We start from the raw sequence: 12,372 nt of genomic DNA, 5'->3' as shown, positions 1-12,372 counted from the left end.
GCCATCTCTCCAGCCCAATTTTGACAACTCTTAGGCCATCTACTTCAGTGCTCCCTCAACCCAAGAAATACTTTTAAAAATATTTAATAACTTGCCACAGCGAGGGAAGTAAATATAACATTGCCCTTTACATACACAGCTCAATAAAAATGACTAAAAGACTTGGGAGGCTGTCAAGAACGGACACATATGTTCCATCAGGATGGAGACCGTTGAGAAATGAATTGGAATGGGAATCCAAGAAGAGAAAGGGAGACATGAGACACTTCTGAATGTCAACACGATTTGCCCTTGTCATTTAAAGCGTGATGGCTTTCAAGCCAGTACATCCTTTGAATGCCCTTTGGCCCATATTTTAAAACAGCACAGCATTTTTTACTCTAAAGTGTCAACATTTTATCATGTGACAAGATGTCCATTCTTAAGATCGTTTAAAGTTATGATATAAAAGGATCACAGATGTCCAGTTACGCATGATGAGGAGGGGTTTGCGCTCGCAGAGTCTGTTGTGTGGGTGGGTGAGCACGAGCTTGTTCCCGGTCCGGTGTGCATGTGAACACAGATTTCTACTGATGATTCATAATTTTACCCCGTGCTACATGCTTTTACTTCTATTTGGTAGTTTGTGTGCCAGACTATTTATTTATTTACTTCTTATATTTACTTCAGCAACACTGAAGGTGGAGTGGAACGAGGGTGGTACACAGTCCGTAGGTGCTCTGTCTCTGACCCACGTCCCTGGCCGGTGACGGCTTTCTCTCTTTTCTGTTTAAAGATTTATTTATTCTCGTATACACTGTGAGTGCTCTGTCTGCGGTTAAGTGTGTACACCACATGCACACCCGGTGCCCACAAAAGCCAGAGTACCTCAGAGTCCCTGAAAATGGAGTTATAGACAGTTGTGGGCCGCCAGGTGGGTGCTGGGAACTGAATCGACAGGCATAAGAACAGGCATGTTCAGAGTAGAGACAAAACTTGCCTGCCAAGAACAGCCAGTGCTCTGAACTGATGAGCCATCTCTCCTGCCCCTGGCTTCATTTTCTTAAAGAGAAATGGAAGGAGCCCTGAGACAAAAGAGTGGAGAAGGTGGGGGTGTGCAGTAGCCGCCGTGGAACAGACGGAGGTCATAGAAGGCACAGGGTCACGCCATCTGAAGAAGACTCCATGGATGTTCGTGGAGCAGTCGCAGATGGTCCGGATCATCGGGCATCAGGTCTGCACACAGCCCATGCCGAAGTCACAGGTTCCCTCCTTTCAAGAGTGGTGCACGCATATAATTCCTGCACTCAAGAGGCTGGGGGAGTTCGAAACCAACCTGGGGTTGTAGAATGATATCCCGTCTCAAAAACTCACAACCAGACTGGAGAGATGGCTTAGTGGGTAAAGAGCCCGCCATGCAAGTGTGAAGATCTGGGTTCACATCTCCAGCCCTCACATAGAACAAGGCATAGTGGCACGATCCCAGTACTAAGGGACAGAGATGGGTAGATCCAGGGGCTGCTGTCAGCAGCCAGTGTAACAGAAGTGTCAATCCCTAGGTCCAGTGGAAGATCTTATCTCAAAAAACCAAGGTAGACAAGCAGCTGAGGAAGCCGTCCTGATGCTAACACAGGCACTGTGATAAAATGCCTGTGCTAGTCAATGTATAAAGAGGAAAGGTTTATTTTGGTTCATGGCTTCAGCTCTCAGTCTTCGGGTCTGTGGCAATGTGGTACATCCTGCGACTGTGTGACAAAGAACACTTGTTCACTTCAGGGTGTCCAGGAAACAGGAGGTAAGCAGGGTCCTAACAAACCACTGAAGGGCACTCCCCCAGTGAACTAACTTCCTCCCGCTGGACGCCACCTCTTAATGTCTTTAGGCTCCACCACTTGCCAACAGTGCTATAATCCAGGGACCAAATATTTATCTAGGTCTTTGGGGGACATTTCATAACTAACCTGCCTCAGGTGATGTGGACTGATAGAGCCTTGTGTGCCTTTGCTAATCTCCACTTCCTTCCTGCTCTGTAGTCTACTTCCTGCTGACGAAAGATGGCTTTTCTTCCTTCCGTGATAATCTTTCTCGCCTTCCTGAAAGTATAGGGTTTTTTCCTGTTTACAGTGTCCCCTCAGCTTCACGCTCTGAACATTTGGTCCCCACTTTGCCTGGCTGTTTTAAAGGCTGTGGAGCCCTTAGGTAGTGGGGCCTGGCTGGAGGAAGTTGGTCGCCAAGGATGGGCCTTTGAACGTTATTCCAGCATGGTCTCTCTGCTTCCTGGTCTGTAACATGGAGAAATGATGGCCTGTCCCCACAACAATGGGGCTGTCCTGCTGTGCCTTTCCTGCTCTGATGGACCTACATCCTTCTGAAACCATGATACAAAAAAAAAAAAAAAAAAAAAAAGCCTTCCTCCTTCAAGCTGTTTTGTCCAGTATTTTGTTCCAGTAACAAGAAAAGTCACTAATATTCAGGTAAAGATGGATGTGCGCTGTATCTTCCCCTTTTACACACACACACACACACACACACACACACACTTTTGACTTTTGGCTTAACAGTACACCTTCTGAACAGCTCTGGGTGCACAGAAAGTAGTCTTGCCCCCTTTCTACCACAGGAGATCCACAGCTCCTCCAGTTTCCTAATATGGACCCTTAGAATGGGTCCATGCAGCTACATCATCTGTCTACAAATGATGCTACCATGAGCAACTGGATATGCATCCCTACCGCCACTGCTTACATACCCCCAGGGATGAGTTCCCAGAACAGCACCCCACCTTTCATTCCCTGCAACACTCTTACTCACCCTGTGACACCCACAGCTCCAAGAACCAGGCATACGAAAAGGCGTGTCCACATTGATGAGGAAACACACCTGCCCGTGTGTGTTCAACCATCACCAGCAGCAGCCTTAGGTACGGCCCCTCCCTTTTTGCTTCTGGAGTCTTATTAACAAATCAAATCAAAGTTTAAGGTTTTATTTTGCTAGTTGGCATGGTCGGTGGGCTTTGAGATAGACTGTCACTACACAGCCCACATTTTGTCCTAAACTCCTGGCATCCTACCACAGCTGGCTGAAGTTTATGAAGGGACTCAGACATTCCGGGCAGGGGTGAGGTGTGCTTTCTCTGAGCTTAGTGATCAGCAGTGTGTCCTCTATACATCCTAAGGGCTGATGAGTGGCAGTGTCTATTTCAGGATATGTGGTAAATCCTGGTGATGGGCCCTCCTCCACACAGTGCCACCCCATGTCTTAAGAAAAAGCCTTGCACATCTGCACACACTGCTCATATGTTTCTTTTTGTCTCCTGAGATGTTAACAGCATTCACCAAAGAGCAACAAAATAAGGGGCGACAGCAGAGCACCGTCTTCCAGTAGTGTGTGCTGAGGCCATGTGGGTACACTGAGACACACACAGTGTCTCCATAGCTTTTGCATAGCACCAGTTGGGTCCACAAGCTTGGTCCTGAATGTGCCCATGTGGATTATCTTCATTAGTGGAGTGGGACCTTTAAGAAGTCATTTAGTGATTAGATTCGGATGCTTTCAGGAAGGATGGATGGTATTCCTGAGGGACACTGGTTAGTTAGTTCTCACAAGAATGACAGTATAAAAGAGCATGCCCTGAAACTCTCTGGCTTCCTGTGAGGGCTCCCACTGAGATGTCACTATCCTGAGGGCCTCTGCAGAGCACAAGCTCCAATTCTGGACTTCCAGCCTCCACCTGGGAGGAAATATATCTCCTGTCATCATTTGGATCTTAAACGTCCCCAGAGGTCTTGTGTTGAAGGCTCGGTTCCCAGCCTATGGTGCTACTGGAAAGTGATGGGGCCTCTTGGAGGAGGGGTTAAAGATAGGAAGTGGGGTCTTGGGTAGCATGTTCTTGAAGAGGACTATGCTCTCCCCCTATTCCAATTAGTTTTCTGTTTTGTTGAGACAGAGTCATACAATGAAATCCAGACCAGCCTGGAACTCACAGTTCTCCCCGCTTTTGACTGCTACCTTTAATTGCCAACTTGATACAACCTAGAGTAACTTGGCAAAGGAGTCTCAATGGGGGATGTCTACAGCCCAGTGTCTACATTAGGTTGGTTTATGGGCATGCCTAGGAGGGATTAATTGTAATTAAATCGATTGATTTAAGAAGACCCAGCCCACTATGGGTGGCATTATTCCTTAGGCAGAGAATCCTCAACTATGTAAGAGTGGAGAAATCAAGCTTAAGCACAAGCAAGCCACAAATGAACATGCATGAATTCATTTTTCTGTCTTGACTGTAGACGTGCTTTGACTAACTGTCTGGAGTTCCTGTCTTGATTTCCCCACAGTGATGGAATTTAACCTGGACTTGAAAACCGAAATAAACCCCTTTGTCACCTAAGTTCCTTTTAGTCACGGTATAACAGCAGTGACAAGCTGGAGGACTTGGGTGTTGAAACCAGGCCCTTGGGCATGCCAGGCTCCACCACTGAGGCATGCCCCCAGCCTCATTCCTTCCCCCTTTCTTTGTTCTCCCACTACCATGAAAACGGGTTGACAGGCACATGGCAACAGAGCCAAACAACTGTAAGCTGAAAGCTCTGAACCCTGTGAAGCAAAACAAGCCTTTTCCTTGTTCAAACCAATCATGCATCCCATGTCTCTTTCTAAGGTGCTCAGTCTCGGGCATTTTGTTACAGTAACAGGCGGCAGATTCAAGCAGTGATAACAGCTGGCCTGTATCACATGCTCACTCTGTATCGAACACAGCTCAACCTATTTTTTATTTTGATAGGTTTTTGTGCTTGTTTGGTTTGGTTTGGTGTGGTAAGCTTATGAAGTGATGGGTTTCACCATGGTATCTTCTTACACATGTGCCAATGCACTTTGTTCTGACCCTTGCCCCATATTCTGTCTTTAAATAGTGACATTCTTTCATTTAATCTCTGTTTTACGTTAACACGAGCTAAACTCATTTGACAAGAAGGAGTTTCAACTAAGAAACTGCTGCCATAAGATAAAGCCATCGGCAAGCCTGAAGGGCGTTTTCTTAATTAGTGATTGATTGATGTGGGAGGGACCAGCCTATTCTGGGTGGTAGCACCCTGGGCTGGTGGTCCTGGTTTCTATTAGAAAGCAGGCAGAGTAAGCCATGAGGAGCAAGACAGTAAGCAGCACCCTTCCATGGCCTCTGCATCAGCTCCTGCCAATAGGTTCCTGCTTGATTTGTATTCCTGCTGCTGTTTTCCTCAATGGACTATAATTTAAGATACGTAAGCCAAATAAACCCTCTCCTCCCCAAGTTGCTTATGGTCATGGGGTTTTTATCACAGCAATAGTAACCCTAACTAAGCAATTCTTGAGGATGTGGGGCACAAAAAAAAAAAAAAAAAACAACAACAACAACAAAAAAAAAAAAAAAGTCAAAGCCACGTCATTGCTCCCAGTACCTATGGTTCCTGGCAGAACTGACAGAGAGAGGTTAGGAAAGTTGTCCAAAGATGCACAGCCAGCAAGTGGTGGGGCCAACATCACAGTTAGGCAAACTGACTCAAGTCTAACCCTTTATTTCAATGCTGTCCTTCTTAGTAATTAGTTTTAAAGGCTTTTTATATTTAATAATGTGTGTGTCTGAGTCAGGATTTGTGCAGTGAGCACCTGAGCCCAATGAGGCCAGAAGAGGGCATCAGATCCCCTGGAGAAGGAGTGACAGGCAGTTATGACCCACCTGGGTGCTGGGCACTGGTCCTTCACAAGAGCAGTATAGACTCTTAACTGCCAAGCCATCTGTACTGGCTGGTTTTTTATGTCTTGACACAAGATGGAGTTATCACAGAAAAAGGAGCCTCCCTTGAGGAAATGCCTCCATGAGATCCAGCTGTAAGGCATTTTCTCAATTAGTGATCAAGGAGGGATGGCCCCGCCCATTGTGGGTGGTGCCGTCCCTGGGCTGGTGGTCCTGGGTTCTATAAGAGATCAAGCTGAGCAAGCCAGGGGAAGCAAGCCAGTAAGTAACATCCCTCCATAGCCTCTGCATCAGCTCCTGCTTCTTGACCTGCTTGAGTTCCAGTTCTGACTTCCTTTGGTGATGACCAGCAATGTGGAAGTGTAAGCTGAATAAACCCTTTCCTCCCCAACTTGCTTCTTGGATGTGATGTTTGTGCAGGAATAGAAACCCTGACTAACATATCATCTCTCCAGGAATATTGATTTTTTAAAACATTTATTTATATTTCTGTATCTGTGCATGTTATATATGAGGGTACACATGTATGTAAAAGTCAGAGGGGGGTGTATTTGCATGTATGCACAGCATACATGCATGTGTGTGTGTGTGTGTGTGTGTGTGTGTGTGTGTTTGCTTTCCATTAGGTATTAGTTAGAAAAAGGCTCATCCATATATTTCAAAAGCCAAAATTAATATAGTTTGCCAAAAGTACACGTCTGTATCTGACATAAATGAAAAATCATAACATTTCATGATTTTCACAGTGCTTGAACCCCATGTCTTAGTCTCTGTTCTCTTGCTGTGAAGAGACACCATGACCAAGATAACTTTTATGAAAAAGCATTTAACCAAGGGATTGCTTACAGATTCAGAGGTTTTGTTCATTATCATTCACTGGGGATCATGGTGGTACATGTGGCACTGAAGAAGTGGCAGAGAGAGAGAGAGAGAGAGAGAGAGAGAGAGAGAGAGAGAGAGAGAGAGAGAGAACAGGTCTGGTGTGGGGTTTTGAAACTTCATCCTCAGTGACACACTTCCTCCAAAAAGGCCACACTTCCTAATTCTTTCCAATTAGTGTCATTCAAATGTATGAGCCATGGGGGCCATCCTTCTTTAAACTACCACACCCCATTAACACAGAGCTCTGCCTCACAGTGCACACTGGTTCTGGAGCTCCAGCCACCACACTCATAGTCTATCCTGCACCATGAAGGAAGAAGAATCCCTTTTCTTTAATCCTACTTCCCAGAAGTTGGGCACCATGCTTCCAATTTTAGTCCACTGGCCACGGTTTTACCCAGTGGACACACCTAGTTCCGAGAGTCTGGGAAAACAGGCCCTTGTTCCAGAAAGGCATGCTAAAAATACAGGTTATTGCTACTAAGGAGAAGGTGAAAGTGTGTGTCTCAGGATGCCTGTGGCGGATTCCGCCACAAGGGTAAACAGCACAAGTGTATGGTGTCTCGGCATGGGACCGAGCTCTGTAAATGAGCAGGGAAAACGATCCAGGTATTTCTTCAGCCTTCCTCCCTCCACTGCACCCTCCGAGAAGAGAGACGAGCAGTGTCTGATGTGGGCATGCGCTCCACCAGGCGGCTGACGTCAAATCCACCTGTTATTCAGAGTAGCTCTCACGCACCCGGAGATTGACAGACCCAGGATTCAGATCAGCTGTGCTCAGAGACACCTCTCTCCCCAGCACTGTTGGGGTGCTTCTTCAGTCTCCCCAACTTGATTTGTGGGATCAAAAGAGGACTGTTCCCTCCCTCTGATGCCTGGCAGCCTAACACCGTGTCTCTGGTGACCTTTGGGCTCTGTACAACCACCCCTTCCTGCCTCTCATCTCAGTGTGTTTGGCCTCACTAAACACCAGCAACCCACCAAGGTCATCTTCTGGCCTTGACACGAGGTCTTCAAGTACTGCATTTACCTTTTCTTTCCTTGAATCTCTGGGCTTGGACTCCGTCCCTCAACAACACTCTTAGTCCACCTAGAAACAAACTGTCCATCCCCCACTTCCTCACAGCCCACCCAGAAACTCTACACTGACCCCTGCAGGCTCAGCACAGGGCAGATCCAAATGATGTTTTATGAAACACCCTGCGGCCCTCCCTCTGAGGACAGAGAACCATGGAGCTTGCCCCGTGGTCAAAGGGAACACCAGTTTGGAGGCATGTTGTATCCACGGTGACACCAAACAGGCAGCTAAGACACACAGGGGACCTGGCTCTCATCTATGCTGCTGGAGGTCCTCTCAGCAACCAGAAGACTTGAGACACCTAAGGGCCAGAGCTGGCTGCTGGCAGAAGCATTTTCTCATTCAGAAGGTAGAACACACCCCACGGCCTTCTGCCAGCTAGACACACCGTGCCCTTAGAATCGGGGTCAGTGTGACCCACTGTCTGCTGGGGGGCTCACTTGAGGTGTTCGCTTCGGTGGATTAAGGAGCATTCAGAGCAAGGCTGTTGCCAGAGAACAGAGTGGATGGACTGTGGGCACCATACCGTCACTCTGCTGGGGCTGGCTTCCCCGGAACAGAGGAGAGCTGGCCCCTCCCTTACAGCCAGACAGAGTCTGAATCTGTTGCCTCTTACGGCCGGTTCCAGGTTCTGTGACTTTGGATCCTAAAACTTTCAGCACGATCTCCCAAGTTCTCAGACTTGATGCCTCAGGCTGAGAGTGACACTACCGATGTCCTTGCGCACTGGCCTGTGGGTATGTGTTGCCATCATCTGACACTCCATTTTGTAGACAGGCTGGCCTGGGCCTTTTAGCCACAGCCAGTTCCAGTTCTCCTCTAAGTCCCTCTCAGGCACCTGCCGCTGGGAACCCTGGCTGATGTCCCCGACCTCAAGTTTGTCTGTCTGGTACAGAGCAGACCACAGCCAGATGGCTCTGCGAAGATTAGGCTTTGCAGCTCCAGACAGCAGGGCCCTCGTACTTCCGTACTTCCTCCTGCTCCTCCTTCCCCGCGCCAGACTCTGAAACCTTTCCTGTGGCCCTCAGTGCAAAGATCAGAGCTCCCCAGCCAGGGTCTGGTCTGTTGGAAGTCTTCCTTGCCCATCCTCTTCTGGGTCCTCTTTCCACCCACGTGGCACTACTCCAGCCTCCAGACTGGACATTTGCCTTCTCCTTGTCTGGATGCTCCCCCCACTCCGCCCTCCCATAGCCCCCCCCACTCCCCCCCACCCCCACCCCCCCACCCCCGCCTTCAAGAGACCATGCCCCCAGCTGAGACATCAGCTCTCCCAGTTTTTCCCACACTCCCCTCTTCATTAACATGGTTTCTCTTTAAGCCATCCTCTTTAATGTCCATGTCCCCCTACTAACAGGTAGGCTTCAGAGAGCATCAAGGACCTTAGGGGCTTCTAATTTTATTTTGTATCTGGACTGCTTAGATGAGCAATGAAGGAAGGAGGGGAGAAAGGGAGAAAGGGTTGCTGAAAGCTCTCAAGACTGATCGTGACTTACTGGCAGAACCGTGTTCCCTGATTCTGGGGGTAATTGTCCTCTGGAGATAAGTGGGAACCTGTTCACCAGGCCAGAGAAGACCGGCTGAAACCGGAAGGACTGAAATGAAAGGTGCTCCTCCGGCCCTTTCATCCCCAGTGGGCCTGGGTGTCAGCGCTGGAATCTTAGGACTCCCTCTCTGTGCCTGAGTGTGCCTAGCCGTCTGCACCCTCACCACAGCATGGCTCACGGTTTCTCAGAGACAATGTGCATCTGAACTGAGCAAGTGGAGATGTCTTCCCTTGTCATCTAGGAGCGGCTGACAGACACACGGCACGTGTGCTGTACCGGTTCGTTCCACGGGAGCGGGTATCAGTGGGTCAGGTATCCGCGATCCAGGACACCCGAGATGGGAGCGCTCGCATTCCCCACCCTTCATCCTGTGTCTAGTCGTTGCATTAACTTTTCCTGGGGAGAGGTGACCCAACTTCTGCTCACTGCAGATAGGGCACCAACCACAGGCAAAGTAACAATTCTACAGGAGTCTGTCTTGGTAACATTTTGTTTATTGGGCTCACAGGAGCATGACTGAGAGGTTTCATATACTCTCTCAAGTACCCCACAGTCACTGGACAGTCTCCCTAAGCATGAGTGACAATTTCCCCATTGTATGGATGGAGTCACATCTTTACCTCTTCTCTCTACATCCAAAGACCATGTGTGGTTAGTGCAAATTACAAGCAGCTGGAAGGGAGTGGGAGAGGGAGAGAGCGGCTGGACTCTGAGGTCAGAGTCTCACGACCCTTCCCGGACCCTCCTTCTATGAGGAAACTCAGCAGGGCCAATTCAAGGGGTCCCTTGGGTAGTCACAGTTGGTCTGCCATGCTCTGTCACCTCACTGTTCCACCTGTCACCGGAATCTTCTCTAAGCCAGAGAGAGCACAGGAATATGAATCCTCCAGCTCCAGAGGAAAGGAGAAAATACCAGAGCCAGGTGTGTGAGGCGGGCACTCAAAGCCTTCACAGCCCTGGATGTGAAACCGGAAAATGGAGATCCTGGGTCTTCACAGAGCCCAAAGAGGCATAGGGTAACTGGGGTGAAATCTAAGATAAATTTTAAAAGAAGTAGGGGTTGGGGATTTAGCTCAATGGTAGAGCGCTTGCCTAGCAAGCACAAGGCCCTGGGTTCGGTCCCCAGCTCCGAAAAAAAGAACCAAAAAAAAAAAAAAAAAAAAAAGAAAAGAAAAAAGAAAAAAGAAAAAAGAAAAAGAAGTAAAATAATTTTCAAATAAATGCACTAGAATGAAATAAAATTTTAAAATGATGCAGAGTAAAATCTTAAATAAAAGCATAGAAGTTGAAATTGTCCAGTTGGCATCCAATTGTCCAGTAGGTCCTAAATAAATAAAAATAAATTTTTTGAAATAGAAAAAAAAATAAGACTTAAACGTATAAAAAATTTTAAGGTGAACAATAGTAAAATGAACTTTAAGATAGATAGGGGAAAGTGAAATTCAAAAGTGAGTGAATGGGATGCTTGATATGACTTAGTGGGTAAAAAGGCTTTGCACGCAAGCCTGAGGACATGAGTTCAATTCCTGGTCCTGGACCCACACAGTAGAAGGTGAGAACTGACTCCTTCAGGCTGCCCTCTGCCTTTCTCAAGGGACCATGACATATACACACATGCAATAAATGAATAAACGTAATTTTAAAATATTAAAAATAAGCAAATAAAAATAAAATACGCACGGGCCCAGGCCAATGGCTCAGACGGTAAGCATTTCCTCCTAAGTATGAAGAGCCAAATCTGATCCCCAGTACCCACATCAAATCAAAGCTGAGTGCGGGGCCTGAAGAAATAGCCTTGAGGTGAGGAGAGCTTGCTAGAGGACCTGAGTTCAGTTCGAAACCCACACCAGGGGCCTCACTACCACCTGTAACTCCAGCTTCAGGGAATCCAAAGCTACCTTCTGGCTTCTGTACACACCGTAACAGACACTCATAAGTAAAAAATAAATCTAAAACACACACACACACACAGAGAGAGAGAGAGAGAGAGAGAGAGAGAGAGAGAGAGAGAGAGAAATTACTCTATACTCCTATAATTCCAGTGCGTTGGACAAGGAGACGAGAGGAGCCCTGCAGCTCACTGATGACCAGCTGGATTAATAGAATCAGGGAGAACCCAGGAACCAATGGGCAAGCTTATGTCTAAACACAAGGGAAGCGGCCAGGTATGCTTGGTTACACCCGTGATCCCAGCACTCGGGAAGCGTCTGCAGGCAGATCTCTGTGAATTCTAGGCCAGCCTAGTTCATATAACAAGTTCCAAGCCAGCCAAGGCTACATAGCAAGACCCTGTGTTAAAACACAAGAACAAACACAACAACACCACCTAAAACAAAAACAAAAAACAAGGGAAGCAATTCTTGAGCTGTAAGGTGTGACACGACACCCGAGGTTGTCCCCTGATTTTCATGTGTACAATCACACAAATGCACAATTCATGGTAGCTGAACTATAGATGCAGCCAGCCTAGATACTCATCAGTGGATGAATGGATAGAGTCACATACACACTCACATACAACACACACACACACAACACGCACTCATGCACACTCACATACACATACAACACATATTAACTCACACACACAATACACACTCATCCACACTCACATACAACACACACACAACACACATTAACTCACTTATACACACAACACACTCATAGACTCACACACAACACACACACACTCATGCACACTCACATACACACAACACACACACACAACACACATTAACTCACTTATACACATAACACACACTCATAGACTCACACGCAACACACACTCATGCACACTCACACACACAAAACACACATTCACTCAAACACCAGACATGCTCACACACACTCACACACAATACACACTCATGCACACTCACATATACACACAACACACATTAACTCACATACAACACACACTCACACACAACATAAACTCACTCATACACATTCACACACACAACACAGTTCACTTACACACATACCAGAGATACACTCACACACAACACACACTCGTGCACACTCACATACACACACAACACACATTAACTCACTCACACACTCACACATACAACACACACAACACACATTCATACACACACAACACATACTCATACACTCATATACATACACAACACACATTCACCACATATACATCA

At 47.2% G+C, this 12,372-nt stretch overlaps 1 protein-coding gene across 1 annotated transcript in view; it reads left to right on the top strand.

The window, feature by feature from the left end:
- Tpi1l2 (triosephosphate isomerase 1 like 2) overlaps positions 1-12,372 on the top strand; it is a 923,619-nt gene that overhangs the window by 799,306 nt on the left and 111,941 nt on the right. The gene's annotated exons all lie outside the window — the stretch shown is intronic.

The sequence above is a fragment of the Rattus norvegicus genome, chromosome 17 (genome assembly GCF_036323735.1).
Source record: "Rattus norvegicus strain BN/NHsdMcwi chromosome 17, GRCr8, whole genome shotgun sequence".
NCBI lineage: Eukaryota > Metazoa > Chordata > Mammalia > Rodentia > Muridae > Rattus > Rattus norvegicus.
Note: the sequence above shows the minus strand (reverse complement) of the source record. Positions and strands in the feature narration are given on the sequence as shown.